Genomic DNA, 15601 nt, shown 5'->3' on the forward strand with positions numbered 1-15601 from the left:
CTCTCTCTCTCTCTTCTTTCTTTTGTTGTTTGGTTTTTTTTTTTTTTTTGTTTTTTTTTTTTTTTTGAGACAGGGTTTTTCTGTGCAGCTTTGGAGTCTGTCCTGAAACTCGCTCTGTAAACCAGGCTGGCCTCGAACTCATAGAGATCCCTCTTGCCTCTGCCTCCCAAGTGCTGGGATTAAAGGCGTGCACCACCACCACCACCGCCCGTTTCTCTCTCTGTTTTAATTTACTTCTCTCATACATCACCTCCCAACTGCAGCTTCTCCTCCTCCTCCCAGCTCTCTCCTCTGACTTCCCCTCCCCTCTCTCAGGTCCAGTGCGTCTCCATTTCCCTTCAGAGAAGCAGCCTCCCGGGATATAAACCAAACACAGCAGAACAAATTATAATAAGACTAGGCATGAAACTTCATTTTTAAAAAGATTTATTTATTTTTATGTGCGCTGGTGTTTTGTCTGCGGGTATGTCTGTGTGAGGGTGTCAGTCCCTGGAACTGGAGTTACAGACAGTTGTGAGCTGCCATGTGGGTGCTAGGAATTGAACCTGGGTCCTTCAGAAGAGCAGCCAGTACTCTCAACCCCTGAGCTATCTCTCCAGCCCCTCACAAAATCTCATTTTTTGAGACAGGGTTCCTCTCTGCAGTCTGGTTGTCCTGGAACTCACTCTGTAGACCAGGCTGGCCTCAAACTCAGAAATCCACCTACCTCTGCCTCCCTAGTGCTGGGGTTTAAAGGCATGTGCTACCACACCCGGCTCCACTTTCTCTTTTTCATTTTTGAGACAAACCAGTCTTGAATTTGTGATCCTAGTGCTTCAGCCCTAGAGTATCGGGGGTGGGTTATAGGCCAGCACAACCATGCCAAATTAATTTGAGATAGGTTTCTCATTATGTAGCTCAGGCTGGCCTTAAACTCATGGAAAACCTGTTACCCTCAGCTTTCCAAATGCTGATGTATTAGTTATGAGCTACCACACCAGGCTTACATTGAGCTTTTAATGTTGTGTGTGTGTGTGTGTGTGTGTGTGTGTGTGTGTGTGTGTGTGTGCATGTCTGTAGACAAGGCTTGTGTGTGTGGTCCTGGCTGACCTAGAGCTTACTGTGTAGTCTAGGCTGGCTTCAAGCTTCCAGCAATCCCACCTTTGCCTACTCAGGGCTAGGATGACAGATGAGCGCACTGTGCCTGCTTCTTGAGAGTTCTTTTTTTTTCCTTTCTTCTTTTTTAAAAAGGATTTCTGTTTATTATTTTTATTTGTGTGTATGTCTCTATGTGGTATATGCACATTTGTGCAGTGCCCTCAGAGGCTAGAAGAGGGCATCGAATCCCCTGAAGGTGGAGTTACAGATGGTTGTGAGCAGCTATATGGGTGCTGAGAATCAAATCCAGATTCCCTGGAGAGCAGTCAGTGCTTTTAACCACTGAGCTACCTCTCCAGTGCCCTTTATAGTAACCTTTAAATAAGATTTTTTAAAAATCATATGTGTATCAATGTTTTGCCTGGTGTGTGTGCACTGTGTGCATGGTGCCCATGGAGTCCAGGAGAGGGTGTCAGGTCCCTTGGAGGTGGAGTTACAGATGGTTGTGAGCCACTGTGTGGGTGCTGGGGATCAAACCCAGGTCCTCTGCAAGAGCCATATGCACTCTTAGCCACTGAGCCACCTCGGTCACCTCCCACAGCTGCCACGGTTTTTACAAAAACCTCGATACTGTGTGTGTGATTTCCCCCTAGAGTGTCCTTTCTCTGTTGCTCTTAAGATTATTTTTTTCCCTAGAACTCTCTTAAATTTAGAGATACTTTTAGAAATTTGACTATGATATTTGAGGGTTATCTCACTTCACTCAGCTTTCTGAATCTGCAGTTGTATAGTGTGGGGATGTTGTCAAAGCAAGAAAATTTGCTACCATTATTTCTTCAGAGACCCTTGGGCTCAGGTATCTAACCGCCTGGTCTCCAGTTGGTGGCACTGTTTAGGAAGGTTATGGAACCTGGAAGAAGGGCAGCTTTGCTGGAGGCAGCAAGTCACTCAGGGTGGGATTTGAGAATTCAGAGCCTGCCTCACCTCCAGCTTGTTGTCTCTGGTTGAAGATGTGATTTCTCAGCTTCCTGCTCAGGCCACCCGCTGCTGGTGTCATCCACCATTACCACCTCTCCCCTGGGACCTTGAGCCAAACTAAACTCTTCCCGGGTTGCTTCTGGTTGTGGGGCTTTAACACCCCGCCAAAAGTGACGAAGACAGCCACCTTGCCGCCTCAGCCCTGTGAGTGCGTGATGCCCCTTGAAGCGTTTTTATAAGGCTCTTTGAAATCGTTATCAGATTGCTGTGGCAATCTAGCAGCGTCACTGTACCCAGGGTAAACATTAGAGGGAATGGTGGTTGTCTAGAAGTACTTCAGCTGGAAGAACCGTTGTGGAAAACAGTGATTCTTTCTGTGATTTGCAGAATTGTTTTTCTGAGGGGGCATTACAGCCCGTGCATGACTTTGTTCACAGATGCCTCTGGCACACTTGAGGCTCTTGGCTTATCACGTACTGCAAAATGATACGCAATAAAGGATGAAAGTCATGAGGACATGTGATGTTTTCCTCTAGAGACATATAGATTAGACAGGAATTGGTATGAGGAAACACTACCTGAAAAACAACTTGTAATAATCAACAAAATGCCTTTGTACATGTTATGCCCAGATGGCAGGGACCCCCAAAAGACCACACAGAGACTGAATCCTATATGTAAAAACAAAGAGCATTTATTATCTTGAAGCTCTGGGGCTTGGTCTCTCTGTCTGTCTGACTCTCAGAGATGAGAGCAGAGAGCCCAGAGCTCAGTCAGGGTGGGGTTTTTAACATGGCAGAGGTTGGGGTGAGAGGATTTCCAGGGCTCGGGACCCTGATTGGCTGACATTTGTCTAGGGTATGGGGAATGTTTGGAATGTCAGGTATTCCCTTTAGATGCAGGCCCCACTGGGTGGGGTCAGCTTATGGCTCTTTCAGGTGTTGCCTGCCAGAAGCTGTGTTTGGGCCCTAAGATTGTCATGGCAGCTGTGTGGTCAAGCTGTTTTTGGGGGCCCCCAGTACAATTGTTCAGTTCAGTTCATCAGACACTGGGCCTTCCTGATGCCACACAAGCCTTAAAATTTCATTTTGAGGGCTGGAGAGAAAGCTCAGAGGCGAAGAGCACTGACTGCTCTTCTGGAGGTCCTGAGCTTAAGTCCCAGCAACCACATGGTGGCTACAACCATCTGTAATGAGATCTGGTGCCCTCTTCTGGCATACAAGCATACATGCAGGCAGAACACTGGATACATAGTAAATAATAAAATCTTAAAAAATCATCTTGGAGTGACCTGTTTCTTCAACACTCTGACATCGGATAATTCTAACATCAGTGTAAGTAAAGTTGTTGCAACTCTGTGGGTTTGGTCCCAGGTTTTGGCACCAAAAATGTGAGTTCTGCAACTCTGGGAAAGGTATCCTGACTACTTGGGGAGTCAGGCAACACCTTGATGTGCTTAGGACAGCTCTGACAGCTGGAGCTGCAAAGAGACAGTCCAGCCCTGGAAAGGCGAGGTATCCCAAATACCTCGAGCTGCTCAGAGTAGCTCTGCCCTGGAGGTGTCCCGGACACCTGGAGCTGTTTAGGACAGCTTTGATGACTGGAGCTGCAAAGAGACAGCTCAACCCTGGAGGGCGAGGTATCCTGAACACCTAGGAAGGGAAGTTTTTTTGACTGCTCAGGAGAGTCAGGCCTGGAACTGCTTGCAGCAGGGAAGGGTATCCTGACTGTTCAGGAGGGTTAGGTGTACCTGGTGTGATGGGATGGTTTCCCTGCAGGACATAGCAATCCTGCTCCTCTCCTGGAGAGCCTCTACAGCTGGCTTTGCTCAGCCCCCACTTAGGGGGCCTGCAGAGCTCTGCTTCTACACGATGTTGCTTTCCATTTGACTCTGCTGCAAAGGGGAAACCCCTGCAGAAATGTAGCAATCTCCCCCCTGCTCTGGAGAAAAGTGTTACTTTTTCAACTTTCTCTGGTTCTGTCCACTGAGGGATGTCTCAGCAGGGTTTTTCTGTTCAGCTCCTCCTTGCTCTGTCCACTAAGGGCGTTTCAGAGAAGGATCTTCTCCTTGCCAGTGAAAAGATCTGTCACACCAAAAACTCTTTTGAGAAAGAGATTTATTTGGGAAGGAGGAGTGCAGGAGAGTCGTTGCCTCTCTACCAAGTTGGAGAGAAACATCTCTTTTTTGTTTGTTTTGTTTGTTTTTGTTTTTTCTTTTCTTATTTTTAGGAGATAAAATCAATTTATTGTCTATCATTATGTTTTACAAAAATCTACAAGTAATACATTTGTACAGGGAAAGAAACCAATAGTAAATGGATGTGTAAGAGCAATAATGTAAACTTGCTTTTTTCCTCCCATCATATTAGGATGACAGCCATTTCAAAGCATGATTCTGATGTAAAGGCAGTTTTTTTTTTTTAAATTTTTTTTATTGGCAAAAGTTTGCCATTTAAATTGAAAATTAAAGCCCTCAGTCTCTGATAGTTCTAATGGTTCTTGACAAAACTTTTGAGGTCCTCAAGAAAGGTGATATATTGGGCTAGAGAGATGGCTCAGTGGTTAAGAGCACAGACTGTTCTTCCTAATAGGTCCTCCAGAGGTCCTGAGTTCAATTCCCAGCAACCACATGGTGGCATACAACCACCTGTAATGAAATCTGGCGCCCTCTTCTGGTCTGCAAGGGCACATGCAGGTAGAATACAATATATATAGTAAATAAATATTTTTTTTAAAAAAGGTGATATATTCTTGGTGCTCTAGGGCTGTAATAAGCTCTACCAACTCATCCACAAAAGTGGAGAACAGCTCTTTCTTAACTGACTAGACAAGGCAGTTTATATATATGATGTCTTGGGGGTGGAGTCAACCAGGGGTTGACCTGGGGCCCAGGGTTCTACTGTCACAAGTCAGTTGGCCAGGGACAGAGATGGCTCTGATTTGAGCCAAACTGTGTTTCTCTCACTGGCCTTACCTGAGCCATCTTTCTCTAGTTCTGGGCTCCAGGGTCGGGGTGGGTTTCTTTAGCCACAACCAGTGTTATCCTGATGCTGATATCTGTAACTTCGTTCCTCTGATGATCTGAGATTTCCTTGCCTTGGTGTGATGAGCAGCTGTCAGCACTTAAGCGCTGAGGTCTTATCCAAGCCTTGCACTTCAGCACTCACCCCCTGCTGCTCCAGAGAAGCGGCACACTGTCTCATCACTCCCACAGGGGCTTTGAGTGCAGAGTCTCCATCCAGCCTTCCCCCACACCTGAGGTGAGGACTCCTCCTTATTGCTTGGGCATGGGGAGGGCTCTGAACGCCATTAGGTACCTGCTAAAACTACCCAGTCTTGGTGAGAGAGATGAGTCTGAGGACTGCTAAAGGGAATCCCCACACACACAGTAGCGGCTCTCTCCCGGTTTCCCAGATTAGGCACAAACCACATCCGAACATTCGTTTTCACAGAGAGATCCTTTATAAGTGGGGAAGAAAAATTAAAGTGATTGCTTCTGACTCAGGCAGAAAACAGCAGCAAATGACCTTGCAGGTGTGATTTTTAAGAGGAGGAAAAGGGGAGGTCTGTGTTAGAATGGGCTGGGATGCGGTGGTAAAAGGAGATATGGGACAAGAGAAAAGGAGAAAGTGTTCAGCTGGATCTCCAGCTTACCCCTGCTAGATCCAGCCATTCTCCCTCTTCAATCCCACCCTCTCAGAAAAACCTCCTAAGAGTTCGGTTCCTTGGCGGCAGCTCCTTCCAGAAGCTGCCAAAGTCAAGACCCAGCCTAAAAGCATACCATATTTGAGCATGAACCCAGTTTGTGGAGGACATGTCGTCACCCCACCCCCAAACACACACACACACACACACACACAACACACACACACACACACAACACACAGGGTATTTAAGCCCCTCCTTTAGATTGGCCATGTGATTTTTCTCTGCCCCTTCCCCTGCCTTGATCTCTGGGAGCTGGAGGGTCACCCAGAAGTGCTTTGCCCAAATAAACCTGGTCTTTACTTTTAATTCGGCTTGATCTGACTTACTGTGTCAGTGCTACAGGATGCATACAGATTCATAACCTATCTTTAATTCAATTTCTTGCGAATTATTACTTCAAAGGGAGTGGTATTCATAGATTACATTCACAGTATTCCAATTATATATATATATATATTTATATATTTAATTTTAAATGTCGAATGTCATTTCTGAAGGGGTAGAGGTCTTAATTACAGGCTTACAGCACAATGGGAGGATGAGGGCAGAAGTTCGCTACTGATGTTTTACAATCTTGCATCTAAGCTGTTAATGCCCATTATTCAGGATACACAGACAAAGGAACTTCCCTTAAGCATTCAGAAGGGTGGAACCTGGCAGGGAATTAGCATTGGGAGGATATCAAGGTCAAGGTCTGCAAGCAAGGCAACAGTTACCCAAAATGGGGGCCAGGACCCTGCAGGTCCCCCTTTTATTAAAAAGTGAGCTTCTGACTTGGTTGCGTGGGACGTCAGCAGGTCACCTTACCCATCATGGAGATGTCTGCCCAGGCCACACAGGTGCTCTGTCTTAGGAAACCTATCATCTTGGTGCCAGTAGCCCAGGAGGAGTTGAGCCTTTCCTGGCAGGGCAGATCTCATCCCCTGGCCACGTGGGAGGCCACTGCTCTTTTTAATCTCCCTCTCTGCCAGACCGATCGACTTTTGACTTGTGGTCCCCCATTTCCAAGCCACCGCCTGTAGAAGTCTGGGACCTGATCTGAGTCAAGACTCTTGATGTGCCTGCCAGGCCACGGCCCCACGGGGCAACCCTGATCTGTTTCTAGAGCAAAGACTGCCTTTGTTCCATGGGCCCTCCCTCTGTGCAGGAGACATCCTACTCCAAAGACAACCCCGGGCTGTATCTGTGGATGCACCAGCCCCAGTCTTCCGCCTCCAACACAGGCTTGGAAATGGGCAACCCCAGGTCTAAATGCAATCCTCAGTCACCCTGGAGTGTCTACTACAAAATTTATCCAAATTAGGCTGTCTCACACCATATGACAAATCCAGGTTTTTGAGCTCTGCACTCCTGCCCCTCCCCTTCCCTGTTCTGTCTGTCTGTCTACCTGCCTCTCATGGCTGCACTCCCAGATGGCCTTTCGCTTTCCCCCAGTAAACCTCTTGCGCTAACTGTTGTTCCTGGTGTTTCTCTAGTGCCATCCCTTGGCAGGGCCCACCAAAAGGGACCCCCTTGCCTTTTACTCACTGGGCTCTCCTGGCTTTGGTCTGGTCATGCTGGGATTCTTCCCGCAACAGATCCATGCTCTGTTTCTGCCTGCTCTCCCACCCTACCGTGCTGGATTCTACCTCCTCACTCCACCCGCAAAAGACCCATTCTCTGTTTGTTTCTGCCTGCTCTCTACCCTAAACTGTGTGTAATAAATGTCCTGTCCTTACATTGTTATAATGTGGGAGTCAGAGCTGGAGAGGACAGCTGCTGCTTGTACCAGCACATGCCTGTTCTCCTTTACACCAGCACATGCCTGTTCTCCTTTACACCCAGCACATGCCTGTTCTACTTTACAGGGTCTGCTGATCTGGCCCCCAGTAGGGTGTGTACGAATCATTTGTCTGTGACTGAATCTAATTCCAAATTTTAGAGTCCAATTCTTCCTACTTTTTTTTTTTTTTTTTTTTTTTTTTTTTTTTTTTTTTTTTTTTTAAAGACAGGGTTTCTCTGTGTAGTTTTGCCTGTTCTGGATCTTGCTCTGTAGACCAGGCTGGCCTCAAACTCATAGAGATCCACCTGGCTCTGCCTCCCGAGTGCTGGAATTAAAGGTGTGCGCCACCACCACCTGGCCAATTCTTTCTACGTTACTTTCCACATGGACATGCGTGCTTGTCTGGCTCCTGCAGCCTACAGCACCCACATGGACATCTCCTCTCCTGCTCTCTCCCCTCCCCAGCAGCCTGGGAGATTCACAGCTTACGTTCTAGGTTGCTGTATTCCACGTGGCTCTTCTGGCCTGCAGACCCACGTGGACACCTCTCTTGTCTTCTGCTCCTTCCTGGCTTTCTCTCACCTGTAGCCAGACTGCCGACCCACTACACTATCTTTCGGTTTCTGCTTGCAGTCCTGAAGCTTGTTTTCACTTTCAACTTCCTCTTGGGACTTACAGGAGCATACTTCCACAGGGTTCTGCTTTGCAACTCTCTCTCTTCCTACACAGATTCAGATTTTATGGCAACAGCATGGCCTTAACACAAATCAATGGTCAAAACTGGCGACCTTATGATTTCCAAATTCTCACAAATCATTGATAACTGCTCCTGCTGTAAACAAAGTGGTCCCCAAATATCTTATACCTAAATTTGCTGGGCTACTTTCAAAGTCCCTTACCTCTAAAGCTCTACTTCCTCCCTCCTAAAAATCTTTTATTCCTATGGTTTCTTGCATGCTGCAATATACTGTAAACTCTTATTTCAGGATTTGTAAGTCACTCATCTGGCATGGTTTAAAATCTATATAATTTATAACAAAGTCTGTTTCCTGTGGAAAGTTTTATTGTCTTGCTGTTAGAAGAGTTCTATTTTGTATGTATGTATGGATCTGTGCTTGTGTGCTTTCTTGTGAACATGGGAGCCACACAGAATTACTTCATGCTCAGTTGGGTGTGTGAGCGTATGTGGCCAATGCATGCTTGTTTCTGACTGGTCCTGGATGTCTGAGTTTACGTGTTCCACGTGTCTTGGTAACAGTTCAGCTGTAACTGTTGCAACTAGCTGCCTGGGCTCAGATCTGCCTCTGGGATTTCTGCCCACTGAATCTGATGCAATGACAGAGACTCCTATGTCATTTGGGTAAAATAATATTAAAGGTATTTTATGCTGCTCTACTTTATTAAAAGAAACAGTTAAGGGAATTGGATATGGTAAAAATCTGTAACGAAAAGTTAATTTAAAAGTTGTAACTCCAGCCGGGCGGTGGTGGCGCATGCCTTTAATCCCAGCACTCGGGAGGCAGAGGCAGGTGGATCTTTGTGAGTTCGAGGCCAGCCTGGTCTACAGGCCTCCAAGATATTTTGGATTAGTATGGATTTCTGTATAATAAATAATTCCTGTCCTGTCCTGAGAACAAGGTTTATGAAACATAGAATTTAAAACAATGCTGGTTTACTGAGGTATTAAAGCTGAACCTCCATATGTTAATGTACAGGGATGTATCTTGCTGGCAGTCAGATTTTGTAATGTAAGAGTAATTCACGCCGGGCGGTGATGGCACACGCCTTTAATCCAGCACTCGGGAGGCAGAGCCAGGCGGATCTTAGTGAGTTCCAGGCTACCAAGTGAGTTCCAGAAGGCGCAAAGCTACCCAGAGAACCCTGTCTCGAAAAAACAAAAACAAAAACAAAAACAAAAACAAAACAAAACAAAAAAAGAGTAATTCACTTGGTATTGGTTTTAGAGACACTGAATTGTTTACACTGTTGCGACTTGGTTTTGCCTTCTACAAATTATGGTTGTGCTCCATGTCTTTTTTGAAATAAAACTTAGGACTACAGCAGAACCCCAGAGACTGAGGTATTCCTATCTTAAGATGCAGCAAGATGTGACCTAAGCAGCCTGGCAAAGGGTCTCCCCTCACCTAAGGTGTATTCAGGCCAACAGAGACTGATTTAGGAATGTATGTCTAACTTCCTTGCTTCTACTAACATGGTTAAGCTGTAGCTAGTTTTGTAAACTAAGTCATACAGAAAACTGTTGTGTTCTATTAATGGTGTACTATAAAAAGATCAGGAAAGTTTCCAGTCTTTGTGGACTGTGTTTATGAGTTAGAAGTCTTATCTTGATATTAAAAGAATCTCAATTCAGAAATTGTTACTTTTTAAGGTTAACCTTAACAGGGATAAAGCTATAAAACCTTAATCTTTTGTATTTGTTTTGTTTTGTTTTTTGAGACAGGGTTCTCTGTGTAGCTTTTCATCTCTACTCACTCTGTAGCCAAAGTGGGCCTCAAACTCACAGAGATCCACCTGGCTCTGCCTCCCGAAATGCTGGATTAAAAGGCATGTCGTGGCTAAAATCCAAATCTTTTTTTTTTAAATCCTAATCTTTTAAGACATGCAAATTAGCTATCAGTCACCTCATAAAGGATCAACTTCTTTGATATGTTCAGATTTATCTTATATATGTCCTTAAAGTTAACCCTAAGACAAGTAACTAAACAAACAACATTTGTCTAGTTTAGTATACCTAACAAATAATGATCCTTAAATGCTTCAGAGATCTGAGAATATGGCATTTAAAATTTTAGTAAAAACAGCTTTTCGTGATAAAGACATACCCACTTCTGTAGCACCCTGTCTCCTCCAAAGAAGATGATGGGCACAGAAGAACTTCCACTTGGAGCTTGCTTTAAATGTGGCAAAGACGGCCACAGGGCAGAAAAAAACCCCAACTGCTGCCAAGACCCTGTGCAGACTGTGGACAAGCAGGACCCTGGGGAGTTGATTGCCCTGCTTTGCCAAGACAAGGTAGGCAGGTCTCCTCAAATTCCTACTCCATGGAAAGTCTGTCAGATCTTCTGGGCCTGGCAGCTTGAAGACAAATGCTTCCTGGGACCTCTGTCCCCATGACCACAGAGGAACCTGGGGTAGCCGTCCAGGGAAGTCCCTGTGGTTTTAATAGATCCGGAAGCTGCTACATCTCTGCTTTACTCGGTGAAGTTTCTCCTTCTCGGATCTCATGGTGTTTGATGACTGGGGTCCTGATTGCTTTTCCAGTTTAACAGCTGGGGAGCCCCAGCCCACCAAGGCTACAGACACCTTGGTAGCTCATTAGTTCATTAGTTAAGTTTCTTGTTAAAAAAAAATACAAGCCGGGCACGGTGTGGCGCACGCCTTTAATCCCAGCACTCAGGAGGCAGAGCCAGGCGGACCTCTATGAGTTCGAGGCCAGCCTGGTCTACAAAGTGAGATCCAGGACAGGCACCAAAAACACAGGGAAACCCTGTCTCAAAAAAAACCAAAAAAAAAAAAAAAAAAAAAAAAAAAAAAAAAAAAAAAAGAGCACTTCAGTCTCTAACCACTGAAAAAAAATACAGACAGGTTTGCCTTGTTCACAGGCTTCATAGTAAAGGATAAACAGGTTTCAGAATGTAACTTTCCACTAAAAGAACACAAAAAAACGAATTAAGATATATAAATACAAGTTGTAAAGGTATAAAATAAATGATTTAAGGTCTGTAAAGATGTTTCAGACTTCTGTCCCCTTTCTATGCTATTATCATACTGGAATCTCAGAGGGACAGAGTTTTAGCATTGACAAATGAAGTTCTGATAAACTCAGCATTGACAATCTACTATTTAGTCACAAGCTCAAGATTTTAAATTTCCTCTGATTGTCTTCTAAGTATAGACTTACAGGTGTGTTTCATCGGGCTAAAACCAGGCTCTCTAGACGTAGGAAAAATGTTTCGTGCCTTTAAACCCAAATGTGTATATCTGTTCCAGCTGTTTCACGGACACCTGCATGTTCCTGGGAAAGAGCGCTGCTTCTGTATCAAGGAATCCGGCCTGATGGAAACTAATATTGAGTCACTCCACAAACTGTCTGAAGAACTTCGTCAATACAGCCAGGGCACACCTCCCATTCCATTCTTTCTGGCTATCTTCACTCTTCCCAGGGCTAGTCCTGTTCATAGGATTAGCCTTAAAAATCTATTTTTTTTTCCTCCTAGCAACTTGCCTTCTCGCTTCCTCCAGGAACAGAGTCCGAGGTCATGGCATTAACCGAATGCTTCTTCACCTGTACCTCCCGCTAAGCATGAGCCCATTAACTCCCGACTCCCCCTCCCCACGTCTTCCCATCCTAAGAGGAAGTAGCCAGATTTGAACCTCAGTCCTTATATCCAAGAAGGTTGGAGGTTTGGCTGGATTCTCCAGCTCATCCCTGCTTGATCCGGCCATTTCTCCCTCTCCAAACCTTGCCCTCTTCAGAAAACCTGCCGAAGAGTCCAGTTCCACAGCGCAGCGGCAGCTTCTCCCCGAAGCAGATAGCTGCTCGAGACCTCACCTAAAGCGGGCACAAACCAGCCTGTGCAGAACACCTCACCAGCGCCCCTGCCCCCCGTGTCTACAGAGTATGGAAGACTCCTCCTTTAGACCGACCATGTGTCTTTCTCCTGCCCCTTCCCGTGACTCCATCTCTGGGGCTGGAGGGTCACCCAGAAGTTCTTTGCCCCAATAAACCTGTGTTTCTACTTTTTCAATTTGGCCTAATCTGACTTACTGTGTTGGCGGAGAAACCTATTATCAGGCTACAGAAAACCTATCTGAAGGGACAGAGGAAAGGGGTCGGCAGTAAGGCCATGTACTTCCATGAGGACAGACATCATTCTGAGGAGCCACAGAATCACCAATCTTTTGTCCCAGAGGGACAAAGGACTGCTTCTGGATAGACAGGAGACACACGTGGCACATGGGCAAATGGTGGTTTATAAAGGTCAAGGGGAACTTGTGTTAGGAAGAGGTGTTTGATTTTAGTTGGGTATTTTTTTTAGGTGAACCAAAGGGGCTTTTGACTGTTGTACTTCCGTCCTTGAAAGCTGGATCTTGGTACTCAGCCTCAGGAGGAGGAAGTGGTCAAATAAGGAGATAGATCTTAGTGACCAGCTTTAGGGATGCAATCTAACGGTTTTATCAAAGCAGAGGGAACTAGGGAGAAGGGCAAGGCCTGCCAGAGCCACATGCTTGAGTGGGCTTGTGTCCCCTCAGCTCTTCCCTGTGGCTGCCAATGCTACTGAGAATGGAGACCGTGATATCCCCGAGAGGGGATGCGAGCCCTGACCCTCTGCTAGGCCTCTGACATCCTTCCAATGGGTGGATGGGTGGGGGGGGGGGGAGGAAGGGCTCATTCCACTCTGGAGAATGGCGATCCATATCAACACTGTGCTGAGGTGATCCCACTGGAATAAAGGTCCCAGCTCCACACGCTGTGTTCTCTAGTGTCACTTGGAGAGTGCGGAGAGTTTTCTCAACCCTCTTACACCCTGGCAGGGTGAAGCTCTAGATCCACACGGGAACTTCTCCAGTACAGACGCAAATGGACAGGATGCTGTTGGGGTTTTCTGTACTATCTGGCTGACACACAGAAGTTGCTGATGCAGAGTTCTGACTCCAAGGGTGTCCCTTTCTTTGTGTTATGGCTGAAAAAGAGCAGGGTTTTGTTAGAATTTTTTGTCCATGTGTTAGCTTCACCAGCATGTGGTCTGTCTGGTATTGGTGAGGCAGAGAGAGAGAGAGCTGGGGTGTGACTCAGTTGGTAGAGTGCTTGTGTAGAGTGCAGGAAACCCTGGGCTCGTGCCACAGTCCCACAGGAAAGCAGGGATGATGTCTCACATCTCACATCTCAGCACTGAAGGTGAGGCATAAGGATCAGAAGTTCAAGGTCATCCTCGACTACATAGCACATCTGAGGCCAGCCTGAGCCACATGAGACCCTGTCTCACAAAAGAAGCAAAGAGACAGAGAAGCAACTGCTGCATCATTCCTCAGGCTTTCTTTATTTTGGTTTTCGAGATGGGGTTTCTCTGTGTAGCCCTGGCTGTCCTGAACTTGCTCTGGTAGACCAGGCTGGCCTGAACTCACAGACTGCCTGCCTCTGCCTCCCCAGTGCTGGATTAAAGCATGCACCACCACTGCCCGCAGGGCTTAGGTTTCTAACTGGCGTAAGCCTTCTCTTTGCTCCTCTTAGCCTTCCTCTACTTTTTTTTTCTTTTTACAAGTCTGGGGGTTTCTAGTTGTACTTTGCAGAAGAAAACAGGAAAAGGATAGCCAGTCTTCCAGACCCCCCACTTTGGAATCTATGGTCAGCCAAATATGCATCAAAAATGTCCTAGCACTCGGAGGCAGAGGCAGGCGCTATCAAAGACTGTTGTATTGCGACCCAGCCTTCTCCCAGAGTTCCAGAAGAGATGCTACCAGCAGCGATTAATTAGAGTACGCAAATAAGAGTCCACGAAACTCTTTAGTCCATTTCACTTCATTCTCCCGAGTCAGTTCTCTCTCTCCAGAGCGTCTTCTCGGCTCTCGTGCCTGCTCCTTTCTTCCCTAATTCTCTCTACGTTTTTCTGCTGTTCCAAATGCCATCTAAATTCCTTCATCTGGTTCTGCCACATCTTTGTTCTCATCCATCTAGTTCTTCCGCATCTTAGTTCCTCTCTGTCCTTAGTTCCTCTCTTTATTCTTGTAAGTTTCTCTCTCTTGTTCTTCCCCACCCAGTTCTTTCCCATCTCCTTAGTTCTTCATATCTTATTCTTTCCCATCTAGACCTTCTCTATCGGTTCTTTCCTCCTCTAGTTCTTCCCCATCTTCCATCTCATTCTTCTAGTTCTCAATCTAGTCCTCCTCACATCTCTGAGGTTTACATTATATACCCATGCAGTATCAATGCCCTGGCTAAGGCAAGGTCACCAGGCTTGAATCCCCTCAGGGACAAAGGGAGGGGCGATAAGATCCCCACAAACAGTGGTACTTGCCAGCCATCATCTGCAACCCAAACAGGAAGTGACTAATGGGGAATAAAATCAACTGAGGGCTAAATTCGGTTAATGGATCTGACAAAGGGAATTTATGTTCTCAAATTATATTCTTAGAAGTGGTTAGGTAAAGTGCTAGGAGTCTACTAAGTCAAAAGTGAAAATGAAACTGCCTTTTGTCCTTTGACCCATGTCTGTCCAGGCTATCTCTGGTGCCTTTTTCTGGCAGGGCTGGGGAAGTGTAGCTAGGTACTCTGCACCACAGCTTGATGTACCTGGTAAGTAAAAATCCTTTAGTTCTGAGTTAATTGATCTAGAGCAGACGTAGCATTTGAAAGAAAGAAGGTTAAGCTTGATTAGCACATCTGTCAGTCTTCTCACACAGATAGTACTGGATGCTGCTTAAGTCTGTTCTCAAAGAGTCTGGGAGGTATCTCAGATAAGATACTTTTATCCAGAGATGGTCCCTGGCCAGATGTTGCTAATGACGATAATACAGACAGGCTTGAAATTAGGGATCTTGACAGTGTCTGTTGTTAGCACAGTTGGAGAAAGGTATACAAATACTTTAATTGTATAGGGAGAATTGTGCCAGTGAATGATCAGACATACTGTTCTTAGGAATGGAAAGGCTACAATAGCAACACGAGAAATTCTTAGTAGGAAACGGCTAATATTCCAAAGCCAGCATCACCAAGACTCCTTGAGCCCTGCTTTACCCCTGGAAGGCCCTTGGCTTCTTCCAGGGATGGCTTTGTCACAGTCAGCTGACTTCCTACTTCATATTTCTGCGGCCTGCAACAAGACAGATCTCTGTGAGTTAGAGGTCAGCCTGGTCTACACAGCAAGTTCCAGGCCAGCCAGGGCTACACAGTGAGACCCTGTCTCAAAATATGTAGTTAGACTCTAACATGGATGGGGAGGGGCACATGAGGCTCTACCCCTCCTCAAGAGTTCCTGGTTGTTAAATAAAGGTGTGCACCACCATGTCCTGTTATTTCCTCCTTTTCTTTTCTTTTCTTTTTCTTTCTTTCTTTCT

The sequence above is a fragment of the Peromyscus leucopus genome, unplaced genomic scaffold, assembly GCF_004664715.2.
Source record: "Peromyscus leucopus breed LL Stock unplaced genomic scaffold, UCI_PerLeu_2.1 scaffold_430, whole genome shotgun sequence".
NCBI classification, from domain to species: domain Eukaryota; kingdom Metazoa; phylum Chordata; class Mammalia; order Rodentia; family Cricetidae; genus Peromyscus; species Peromyscus leucopus.